This window comes from Tamandua tetradactyla, chromosome 11 (assembly GCF_023851605.1).
Source record: "Tamandua tetradactyla isolate mTamTet1 chromosome 11, mTamTet1.pri, whole genome shotgun sequence".
In the NCBI taxonomy this organism is placed as follows: Eukaryota; Metazoa; Chordata; class Mammalia; order Pilosa; family Myrmecophagidae; genus Tamandua; species Tamandua tetradactyla.
In genome coordinates, this window is record NC_135337.1 from 13,683,025 (window position 1) to 13,695,463 (window position 12,439).

Sequence of the window (12,439 nt, forward strand, 5' to 3'; positions counted from 1 at the left end):
TATATGTTATATATATATTTTTTGTAACATATATACAAAGCAAAGAAAGAAAAAAGCACTAGTTTTCACTTAGTTACAGGACAGATCCCAGTTTATCATGGGGTACTATACCATCGTCTCAGGTTTTTCATTCTAGCTGCTTCTGAAGATAGGAGGCTAGAAGGAATGGTTTTTTTTCTCATCACAATCGACTTTTTTTGTGTGAGAAATACCATATATACAAAAAAAGCAATAAATTTCAAAGCACAGTACAATTGGTTGTAGAACAGATTTCAGAATTTGGTATGAGTTACAGTTCCACAATATTTGACTTTTACTTCTAGATGTTCTAAGATACTGAAGACTAAAAGAAATAATATAATCATTCAGCAGTCATACTCATTTGCTAAACCCTACCTTCTCTGTATAACTCCACCATCATCTTTGATCTTTCTCCCACTCTTTAGGGGTGTTTGGGCTATGGCCATTTTAACTTCTTCATATTGAAAGGGACTGTCACTAATATGGGTTAGGGAGATGGAACTAGCTGATGTTCTGGGAGGTTGGGCCCTCTAGGTTTCAGGACTTATCTGGTCCAGGGACCCATCAGGAAATTGTGGGTTTTTGGAAAGTTACCCTAGTGCATGGAACCTTTGTAGAATCTTATATATTGCCCTAGGTGTTCTTTAGGATTGACTGGAATGATTTTGGTTGGGGTTTGGCAGGTTATGATAGTAGCAATGTCTAACTGAAGCTTGCATAAGAGGGACCTCCAGTGTAGCCTCTCGACTCTATTTGAATTCTCTCAGCCACTAATACTTGATTAATTATACTTTTCCCCATTTTGGTCAGGATGGAATTGTTGATCCCTTGGTGCCAGGTCTGGATTCAACCCTGGGAGTCACCTCCCATGCTGCCAAGGAGGCTTTTACCCCTGGATGTCATGTCCCACATGGGGGGAGGGCAATGATTTCCCTTGCAGAGTTGGGCTTAGAGAGAGTGAGGTCACATCTGAGCAACAAAAAGAGGTCCTCTGGAAGTAACTCTTAGGCATACCTATAGATAGGCTAAGCTTCTCCGCTACCTACATAAGCTTCAGAAGAGTAAGCCTCAAGATCAAGGGCGTGGCCTATTGATTTGGGTGTCCCTATAGTTTGATACCATATCAGAGAATTTCCTGATGGTAAAGGTTAATAGTTCCATATTTTTTCTCTCATCCCTCAAGGGACTTTGCAAATACTTTTTGATTATCTGCTGAATATACTCTAGATAGTATCCAGGCATTGCATTAAGCTATACAGGATTAAAGGACCTCTTTCTTATTCTGTGCACCCTGTGTTTCATATGTTCAAATGAGCTACACAGATAGGTTGAGTTAGATTGTGTGCTACAGAAAATTACAGTTCCAAACCAAGTAAACCTTCTTTCCTTTAGTCTCAAAGAGTATGTGTGTTTCTAAAATACACACATTGTCTTCCTTACCCTGTGTTCTGAGTAACTTTAACCCCAACTGATTGACTTCGTTCTTATCTCTAAATATCAGGACATATATATACATTATTATTAATTCTGGATTCCAAGGGGCTGAAATATATATATCAGCCCCTTGGAATCCAGAAATAATAATAAACACTCTGGACTAAATGTGTCTGTTATAAAAGCTAGGCCCTTGTTTTCTTTTTATTTTTAAATTAATTTTTAAATTAAAAAAATAAATAACAACAGACACAAACATTCTTAACATATGATCATTCACTTCTACATATATAATCAGTAATTCACAATATCATCACATAGTCATGTATTCATCATCATGATCATTTCTTAGAACATTTGCATTAATTCAGAAAAAGAAATAAAAAGACAAAAGAAAAAAAATTCATATGTACCATACACCTTACCCCTCCCTTTCATTGATCACTAGCATTTCATTCTACCAAATTTGTTTTAACATTTGGTCTCCCTATTATTTATTTTTGTGCCATATGTTTTGCTCGTGTGTTGATAAGGTAGATAAAAGGAGCATCAGACACAAGGTTTTCACAATCACACAGTCACATTTTGAAAGCTATATCCTTATACAGTCATCTTCAAGAAACATGGTGTGCTGGTTTGAAAGGATGTACATCCCCTAGAAAAGCCATGTTTTAATCAAAATCCCATTTCATAAAGGTAGAATAATCCCTATTCAATAAGTATGTTTGAAACTGTAATTAGATCATCTCCCTGGATGATGTGATTTAGTCAAGAGTGGTTGTTAAACTGGATTAGGTGATGACATGTCTCCACCCGTTTGGGTGGGTCTTGATTGGTTTACTGGAGTCCTATAAAAGAGGAAACATTTTGGAGAATGGGAGATTCAGAGAGAGCAGAGAATGCTGCCGCACCACGAAGCAGAGAGTCCACCAGCCAGTGACCTTTGGAGATGAAGAAGGAAAATGCCTCCCAGGGAGCTCATGAAATCAAAGCCAGAAGAGAAATCTAGCAGATGATACCGTGTTCACCATATGCTTTTCCAGATGAGAGAGAAGCCCTGACTGTGTTCACCATGTGCCTTCTCACATGAGAGAGAAACTCTGAACTTCATCATCCTTCTTGACCCAAGACATCTTTCCCTGGGTGCCTTTGATTGGACATTTCTATAGACTTGTTTTAATTGGGACATTTTCTCGGCCTTAGAACTGTAAATCAGGAACTTATTAAATTCCCCTTTTTAAAAGCCATTCTGTTTCTGGTATATTGCATTCCAGCAGTTAGCAAACTAGAACACATGGCTACTGGAACACAGCTCTACATTTTCAGGCAGTTCCCCCCAGCCTGTTCATTACATCTTGACTAACAAGGTGATACCTATTTAATGCATAAGAATAACCTCCAGGAAAACCTCTCGACTCTGGAATCTCTCAGCCATTGACACTTTATTTTGTCTCATTTCTCTCTTCCCTTTTGGTCGAGAAGGTTTTCTCAATCCCTTGATGCTGAGTCTCAGCTCATTCTAGGATTTCTGTCCCATGTTACCAGGAAGGTCCACACCCCTGGGAGTCATGTCCCACGTAGACAGGGGGAGGGCAGTGAGTTTGCTTGTTGTGTTGGCTGGAGAGAGAGAGGCCACATAGGTTCTCTTGGGGGTGACTCTTAGGCCTAATTTTAAGTAAACTTGACCTATCCTTTGTGGGGTTAAGTTTCATATGAACAAACCCCAAGATTGGGGACTCAGCCTATTGCTTTGGTTGTCCCCACTGCTTGTAAGAATATTAAGAATTCTCCACTTGGGAAAGTTGAATTTTCCCCCTTTCTCACCATTTCTCCAAGGGGACTTTGCAAATACTTTTTTACTCACTGTTCAAATCACTCTGGGATTTATTGGGGCATCACTTTGGACAAACCTACAAAATCTTATGTCCTTGTTTTCTTGTAAGAATTTTCTAAAGGAGACCATACCATTGTTCTTCTCTTGTTTCTGACTTATTTTGCCTCACCAAATGTCCCACGTGTTCATTCACATCGTTGCTTGCCTCATGACTTCATTCCTTTTTCCTACTAGTACAACATCCGTTCATAAGTATACACCATCGTCGCCAGTCTTCTTCTCAGTCAGTGCATCCTTCAGCCAGGGATCATGTCTAGTGCCCAAAGTCCATAGTCTATCAACCCTCTCAATTTTAGATAATTTCATTGTTCTCAAGAGAAAGAAAACCAATAAACACACCCTCGCCAAATAGGAAATCTAATCCTCCTCTTAATTCTTGTTCCTCCCCCCCATTATTTACCTCTACTGTTGCTGTGGTAGTGTTGATGTTTTCCTGTTAAACATAGCCATATCATACAATAGCAGTGTCCCCCCGTACCCTGGACTTAGACACTCTTTGTACATGAATCATACCTTTGGAGTAGTTCTTGCAAGAACTAATTTATATTTCAAGGGTTAATCAGTGGGACACGTAGGTTTATACAACCCCTTCCAATTTTGTTCATCTTCAATATGGTAATATTACTTATAGACCCACTAGAGAACCACCTGCACTTCTATCTATTCTCTTACTTTGGAGTTCAACCTCATTAGCTCACCATTCACCCATCTCTAGCTTCTATGTATTGCTAAGTCACTATATTCTGTATTATAAACCTCTGATTTTACCTTTACCATGGTCATAGAGGTGGAACCATACAGAATCTAACCTTTTGTGTCTGGCTTATTTCACTCAGCGTTAAATCCTCAAGGCTCATCCATCTTGTCATGTGCGTCAGGACATCATTTCATCTTACTGCTGCATAATATTCCGTTGTATGTATAGACCACATTTCGTTGATCCACTCATCGGTTGATGGGCATCTGGTCTGTTTCCATCGTTTGGTGATTGTGAATAATGTTACTGTGAACATCGGTGTGCAAATGTCTGTTTGTGTCATTGCTTTTAGCTCTTCTGGGTAAATACCAAGTAGTGCTATTGCTGGGTCATAGGGCAACTCGATATTTCGTTTCCTAAGCAACCTCCAAACAGTCTTCCATAGTGGCTGCACCGTTATACATTCCCACCAGCAGTGCATAAGTGTCCCAATTTCTCCACATCCTCTCCAACATTTCATAGTTTTCTGTTTGTTTAAAATAAAGTGTCAGTGGCTGAGAGATTTCAGTCAAGAGGTTATCATGGAGGTTATTCTTATGCATTATATAGATATCCCCTTTTTAGTTTGAGGTGCATTAGAGAGGCTAGAGCGGAGGTACCTGAAACTGTAGAGCTGTGTTCCGTAGCCATGTTTCTTGAAGATCATTGTATAATGGTATAGCTTTCATATTGTGACTGTGTGATTGTGAAAACCTTGCGTCCAATGCTCCTTTTAACTACGGTATGGACAGATGAGTAAAATGTATGGATTAAAAATAAATAAATAAAAGGGGGAACAAATGTTAAAATAAATTGAGTAGATTGAAATACTAGTCATGAAATACTAGTCATCAATGAAAGGGAGTGATAAGGGGTATAGAAAAAAATTGGGGAACAAAGGTTAAAATATATTGGGTAGATGGAAATACTAGTGGTCAATGAGAGGGAAGGGGAAGGGGAATGGTATGTATGAGTTTTTTCTTTTTATTTCTGTTTCTGGAGTGATGCAAACGTCCTAAGAAATGATCATGGTGATGAATATACAACTATGTGATGATATTGTGAGTCATTGATTATATATGAAGAATGGAATGTTTGTATGTGAAGAATGTTCATGTTTGTAATGTTTTGTCAATAAAAAAAATTTTCTGTGTTTTCATAATATCTCAAAATTGTGAACAACCTCAAGACTATATTGACTATCAAGCTCTGGAAAATATACTATGATTGTCTAATTTGTCCCAAGCATAAATCCAGGGAAACTTTTCCATTGCTCTCAAGGACATTTCCTTTTACTTAGTGAAATTCAGAAATTAGATCTTATTCAATTATCCCTAGTCCAAGGGTATTAATATTTTAATAATGATGTGTTTACTATGGTTACCCTTGCAAAGGTACTTTTAGAAAAATACAATTTTTTTTCTTTTTTTTATTAATTAAAGAAAAAAAAAGAAATTAACCCAACATTTAGAAATCATTCCATTCTACATATGCAATCAGGAATTCTTAACATCATCACATAGATGCATGATCATCATTTCTTAGTACATTTGCATCGATTTAGGAAAAGAACTAGCAAAACAACAGAAAAAGATATAGAATGTTAATATAGAGAAAAATAATAATAGTAAAAAAAAAAAAGAAAAGGAAAAAGAAAGAAAAAACACACAAACAAACAGACAGACAAAAAAAAAAAAACCTATACCTCAGATGCAGCTTCATTCAGTGTTTTAACATGATTACTTTACAATTAGGTATTATTGTGCTGTCCATTTTTGAGTTTTTGTATCTAGTCCTGTTGCACAGTCTGTATCCCATCAGCTCCAATTACCCATTATCTTACCCTGTTTCTAACTCTTGCTGGACTCTGTTACCAATGACATATTCCAAGTTTATTCTCGAATGTCGGTTCACATCAGTGGGACCATACAGTATTTGTCCTTTAGTTTTTGGCTAGACTCACTCAGCATAATGTTCTCTAGGTCCATCCATGTTATTACATGCTTCATAAGTTTATCCTGTCTTAAAGCTGCATAATATTCCATCATATGTATATACCACAGTTTGTTTAGCCACTCGTCTGTTGATGGACATTTTGGCTGTTTCCATCTCTTTGCAATTGTAAATAACGCTGCTATAAACACTGGTGTGCAAATGTCCGTTTGTGTCTTTGCCCTTAAGTCCTTTGAGTAGATACCTAGCAATGGTATTGCTGGGTCGTATGGCAATTCTATATTCAGCTTTTTGAGGAACCGCCAAACTGCCTTCCACAGTGGTTGCCCCATTTGACATTCCCACCAACAGTGGATAAGTGTGCCTCTTTCTCCGCATCCTCTCCAGCACTTGTCATTTTCTGTTTTGTTGATATTGGCCATTCTGGTGGGTGTGAGATGATATCTCATTGTGGTTTTGATTTGCATTTCTCTAATGGCCAGGGACATTGAGCATCCCTTCATGTGCCTTTTGGCCATTTGTATTTCCTCTTCTGATAGGTGTCTGTTCAAGTCTTTTTCCCATTTTGTAATTGGGTTGGCTGTCTTTTTGTTGTTGTTGAGTTGAACAATCTCTTTATAAATTCTGGATACTAGACCTTTATCTGATATGTCATTTCCAAATATTGTCTCCCATTGTGTAGGCTGTCTTTCTACTTTCTTGATGAAGTTCTTTGATGCACAAAAGTGTTTAATTTTGAGGAGCTCCCATTTATTTATTTCCTTCTTCAGTGCTCTTGCTTTAGGTGTAAGGTCCATAAAACCGCCTCCAATTGTAAGTTTCATAAGATATCTCCCAACATTTTCCTCTAACTGTTTTATAGTCTTAGACCTAATGTTTAGATCTTTGATCCATTTTGAGTTAACTTTTGTATAGGGTGTGAGATATGGGTCTTCTTTCATTCTTTTGAATATGGATATCCAGTTCTCTAGGCACCATTTATTGAAGAGACTGTTCTGTCCCAGGTGAGTTGGCTTGACTGCCTTATCAAAGATCAAATGTCCATAGATGAGAGGATCTATATCTGAACACTCTATTCGATTCCATTGGTCGATATATCTATCTTTATGCCAATACCATGCTGTTTTGACCACTGTGGCTTCATAATATGCCTTAAAGTCAGGCAGCGCGAGACCTCCAGCTTCGTTTTTTTTCCTCAAGATGTTTTTAGCACTTCGGGGCACCCTGCCCTTCCAGATAAATTTGCTTATTGGTTTTTCTATTTCTGAAAAATAAGTTGTTGGGATTTTGATTGGTGTTGCATTGAATCTGTAAATCAATTTAGGTAGGATTGACATCTTAACTATATTTAGTTTTCCAATCCATGAACACGGTATGCCCTTCCATCAATTTAGGTCTTCTGTGATTTCTTTTAGTTTTTTGTAGTTTTCTTTATATAGGTTTTTTGTCTCTTTAGTTAAATTTATTCCTAGGTATTTTATTCTTTTAGTTGCAATTGTAAATGGGATTCATTTCTTGATTTCCCCCTCAGCTTGTTCATTGCTAGTGTATAGAAATGCTACAGATTTTTGAATGTTGATCTTGTAACCTGCCTCTTTGCTGTACTCATTTATTAGCTCTAGTAGTTTTGTTGTGGATTTTTCCGGGTTTTCAACATATAGTATCATATCATCTGCAAACAGTGATAGTTTTACTTCTTCCTTTCCAATTTTGATGTCTTGTATTTCTTTTTCTTGTCTAATTGCTCTGGCTAGCACTTCCAACACGATGTTGAATAATAGTGGTGATAATGGACATCCTTGTCTTGTTCCTGATCTTAGGGGGTAAGTTTTCAATTTTTCCCCATTGAGGATGATATTAGCTGTGGGTTTTTCATATATTCCCTCTATCATTTTAAGGAAGTTCCCTTGTATTCCTATCCTTTGAAGTGTTTTCAACAGGAAAGGATGTTGAATCTTGTCAAATGCTTTCTCTGCATCAATTGAGATGATCATGTGATTTTTCTGTTTTGATTTGTTGATATGGTGTATTACATTAATTGATTTTCTTATGTTGAACCATCCTTGCATACCTGGGATGAATCCTACTTGGTCATGATGTATAATTCTTTTAATGTGTTGTTGGATACGATTTGCTAGAATTTTATTGAGGATTTTTGCATCTATATTCATTAGAGAGATTGGTGTGTAGTTTTCTTTTTTTGTAATATCTTTGCCTGGTTTTGGTATGAGGGTGATTTTGGCTTCATAGAATGAATTAGGTAGTTTTCCCTCCACTTCGATTTTTTTGAAGAATTTGAGGAGAGTTGGTACTAATTCTTTCTGGAATGTTTGATAGAATTCACATGTGAAGCCATCTGGTCCTGGACTTTTGTTTTTAGGAAGCTTTTGAATGACTAATTCAATTTCTTTACTTGTGATTGGTTTGTTGAGGTCATCTATTTCTTCTTGAGTCAAAGTTGGTTGTTCATGTCTTTCCAGGAACCCGTCCATTTCATCTAAATTGTTGTATTTATTAGTGTAAAGTTGTTCATAGTATCCTGTTATTACCTCCTTTATTTCTGTGAGGTCAGTAGTTATGTCTCCTCTTCCATTACTGATCTTATTTATTTGCATCCTCTCTCTTCTTCTTTTTGTCAATCTTGCTAAGGGCCCATCAATCTTATTGATTTTCTCATAGAACCAACTTCTGGTCTTATTGATTTTCTCTATTGTTTTCAATTTCATTTATTTCTGCTCTAATCTTTGTTATTTCTTTCCTTTTGCTTGCTTTGGGATTCGTTTGCTGTTCTTTCTCCAGTTCTTCCAAGCGGACAGTTAATTCCTGCATTTTTGCCTTTTCTTCTTTTCTGATATAGGCATTTAGGGCAATAAATTTCCCTCTTAGCACTGCCTTTGCTGCATCCCGTGAGTTTTGATACGTTGTGTTTTCGTTTTCATTCACCTCGAGGTATTTACTAATTTCTCTTGCAATTTCTTCTTTGACCCACTCGTTGTTTAAGAGTGTGTTGTTGAGCCTCCAGGTATTTGTGAATTTTCTGGCATTCCGCCTATTATTGATTTCCAACTTCATTCCTTTATGATCCGAGAATGTGTTGTGTATGATTTCAATCTTTTTAAATGTGTTAAGACTTGCTTTGTGACCCAGCATATGGTCTATCTTTGAGAATGATCCATGAGCACTTGAGAAAAAGGTGTATCCTGCTGTTGTGGGATGTAATGTCCTATAAATGTCTGTTAAGTCCAGTTCATTTATAGTAATATTCAGATTCTCTATTTCTTTATTGATCCTCTGTCTAGATGTTCTATCCATTGATGAGAGTAGTGAATTGAAGTCTCCAACTATTATGGTATATGTGTCTATTTCCCTTTTCAGTGTTTGCAGTGTATTCCTCACGTATTTAGGGGCATTCCGGTTCGGTGCATAAATATTTATGGTTGTTATGTCTTCTTGTTTAAGTGTTCCTTTTATTAGTAGATAGTGTCCTTCTTTGGCACTTTTAACTGTTTTACATTTGAAGTCTAATTTGTTGGATATTAGTATAGCTACTCCTGCTCTTTTCTGGTTGTTATTTGCATGAAATATCTTTTCCCAACCTTTCACTTTCAACCTATGTTTATCTTTGGGTCTAAGATGTGTTTCCTGTAGACAGCATATAGAAGGATCCTGTTTTTTAATCCATTCTGCCAGTCTATGTCTTTTGATTGGGGAATTCAGTCCATTAACATTTAGTGTTATTACTGTTTGGATGATATTTTCCTCTACCATTTTGTCTTTTGGATTATGTACATGATATCCGATTTTCCTTCTTTCTACACTCTTCTCCATACCTCTGTCTTCTGTCTTTTCATATCTGACTCCAGTGTTCCCTTTAGTATTTCTTGCAGAGCTGGTCTCTTGGTCACAAATTCTCTCAATGGCTTTTTGTCTGAAAATGTTTTAATTTCTCCCTCATTTTTGAAGGACAATTTTGTTGGATATAGAACTCTTGGTTGGCAGTTTTTCTCTTTTAGTAATTTAAATATATCATCCCACTGTCTTCTAGCTTCCATGGTTTCTGCTGAGAAATCTACACATAGTCTTATTGGGTTTCCCTTGTATGTGATGGATTGTTTTTCTCTTGCTGCTTTCAAGATCCTCTCTTTCTCTTTGACTTCTGACATTCTAACTAGTAAGTTTCTTGGAGAACGCCTATTTGGGTCTATTCTCTTTGGGGTGCACTGCACTTCTTGGATCTGTAATTTTAGGTCTTTCATAAGAGTTGGAAAATTTTCAGTGATAATTTCTTCCATTAGTTTTTCTCCTCCTTTTCCCTTCTCTTCTCCTTCTGGGACACCCACAACACGTATATTTGTGCGGTTCATATTGTCCTTCAGTTCCCTGATCCCCTGCTCAAATTTTTCCATTTTTTTCCCGATATTTTCTGTTTCTTTTTGGAATTCAGATGTTCCATCCTCCAAATCACTAATTCTATCTTCTGTCTCTTTAAATCTATCATAGTAGGTATCCATTGTTTTTTCCATCTTTTCTACTTTATCCTTCACTTCCATGAGTTCTGTGATTTGTTTTTTCAGTTTTTCTGTTTCTTCTTTTTGTTCAGCCCATGTCTTCTTCATGTCCTCCCTCAATTTATCGATTTTGTTTTTGAAGAGGTTTTCCATTTCTGTTCGTATATTCAGCATTAGTTGTCTCAGCTCCTGTATCTCATTTGAACTATTGGTTTGTTCCTTTGACTGGGCCATTTTTTCAATTTTCTGAGCGTGATCCGTTATCTTCTGCTGGCGCCTGGGCATTTAGTCAGATTACCCTGGGTGTTGGACCCAACAGGTTGAAAGATTTTTCTGTGAAATCTCTGGGTTCTGTTTTTCTTATCCTGCCCAGTAGGTGGCGCTCGTGGCACTCGTTTGTCTGCGCGTCCCACCAGTAAAAGTTGCTGTGGGTCTTTTAACTTTGGAAGACTCTCGCCGTGGGGGAGGTTCGACAGCCGAAGCGGCTTGGAAGAGTGCCAGCTGGCCGGGGATCCGAATGTGGTGAGGGTCGCTGGCCGCCACAGCCCGGGAGAGCGCCCATCCGAATCTCCTAGCCGGCCCGGGCGCCAAGCGTGGTGGGAGGGCGCCACCGCTGCGGTCCGGGAGAGTGCACCATTCCCAGCCGGACCGGGAAGCCACGTGTTTGGAAGGGACCCTGGTCACCGTTCTCTGCGGCCTAGGGATCTCCGATCCAATTCTCCCAGTTGGTCCGGGGGGCCACATGTGGGGGGGGGCGCCAGCCGCCGCGGCTTGAGGGGACCGCCTGTCCAATTCTCCCAGTTGGCCCAGGAAGGAGGAAGGGAGGGACTCCGGCCGCTTACCGCCCTGGCCCGGGGATGCCCGCGCCCCTCGGCGATCTCACCAGAGCGGGTTCTCCCAGCCAGTCAGCCGTTCCAGAATGGGGTACGCTGTCTTCTTGATCTCTATCGTGGCTCCGGGAGCTGTTCTGTATCGTTTCTACTCCCCTAGTAGCTGTTCTGGAGGAGGAACTAAGACCCGCGCATCTTACTAAGCCGCCATCTTCTCCGGAAGTCAGAAAAATACAATTTTAAATTGGGGGATTCTTTCAGAACAAACATGACCTATTCTGCAGCATTTATTCTCTGCTTGCCAAATCAAATTTCCAGGCCCATAGCTCCCTCATCTTTCTGCACAAACCCTTCCCCATAGCTGCCTGGCTGGTTAGTCCTAGGAATTGGTGAGACAGAAAGAATGAGGTCTGGTCTACTGAACTTGGTTTAAAAAGTTTTAAATGAGGCAGTGGGATTCAAGACCCCTTAGGAGGTCTTAGTGGCTTTGAGTGTTCTATGCTCATCCTTTACGTTTCTCCCACTATTAGATCTGTTTCACTTAAAGCTGTGACCCCTACATTTGGAAAGGTCTTTGCCTTTTCCTGAGGCAGCCCTCTTGCAGCTCTTTTTTGCCATAGGGAGATTCCAGGGACTGTTTCTTTCTAATGGCCAGGTTTGTTTACAGTAATTACAAAAACTAAGAATTTGCACTGGTGTCTAGAGGTTTTTTTTGTTTCTTTTCTTTTTCTCTGGGACTTCAGGAGTATTAATTTATGTATATTAGTATATAAAATTTATATATGTGCTTGTCTATCTTTAAGCAATTCAAATTGTGCTCTTTAATAATTTTTTAAATTTTGTTATTACCATCTGGAGGTATGATTGAGCAAGCAGACACGAATAGAAAGTTAGTCACATGCAGAAAATTGGAAACAGAAATACACTTTTGAGAGGGACAGATGAAGGATTGGATATACATCATTTCATCCCATTTATGCTCTTTTTGTAGATAACTTTACCTATAATATAATGTCCTTTTCTATAGAACCATTTTCAAATCATTTCTTTCCTGATTCTAAAT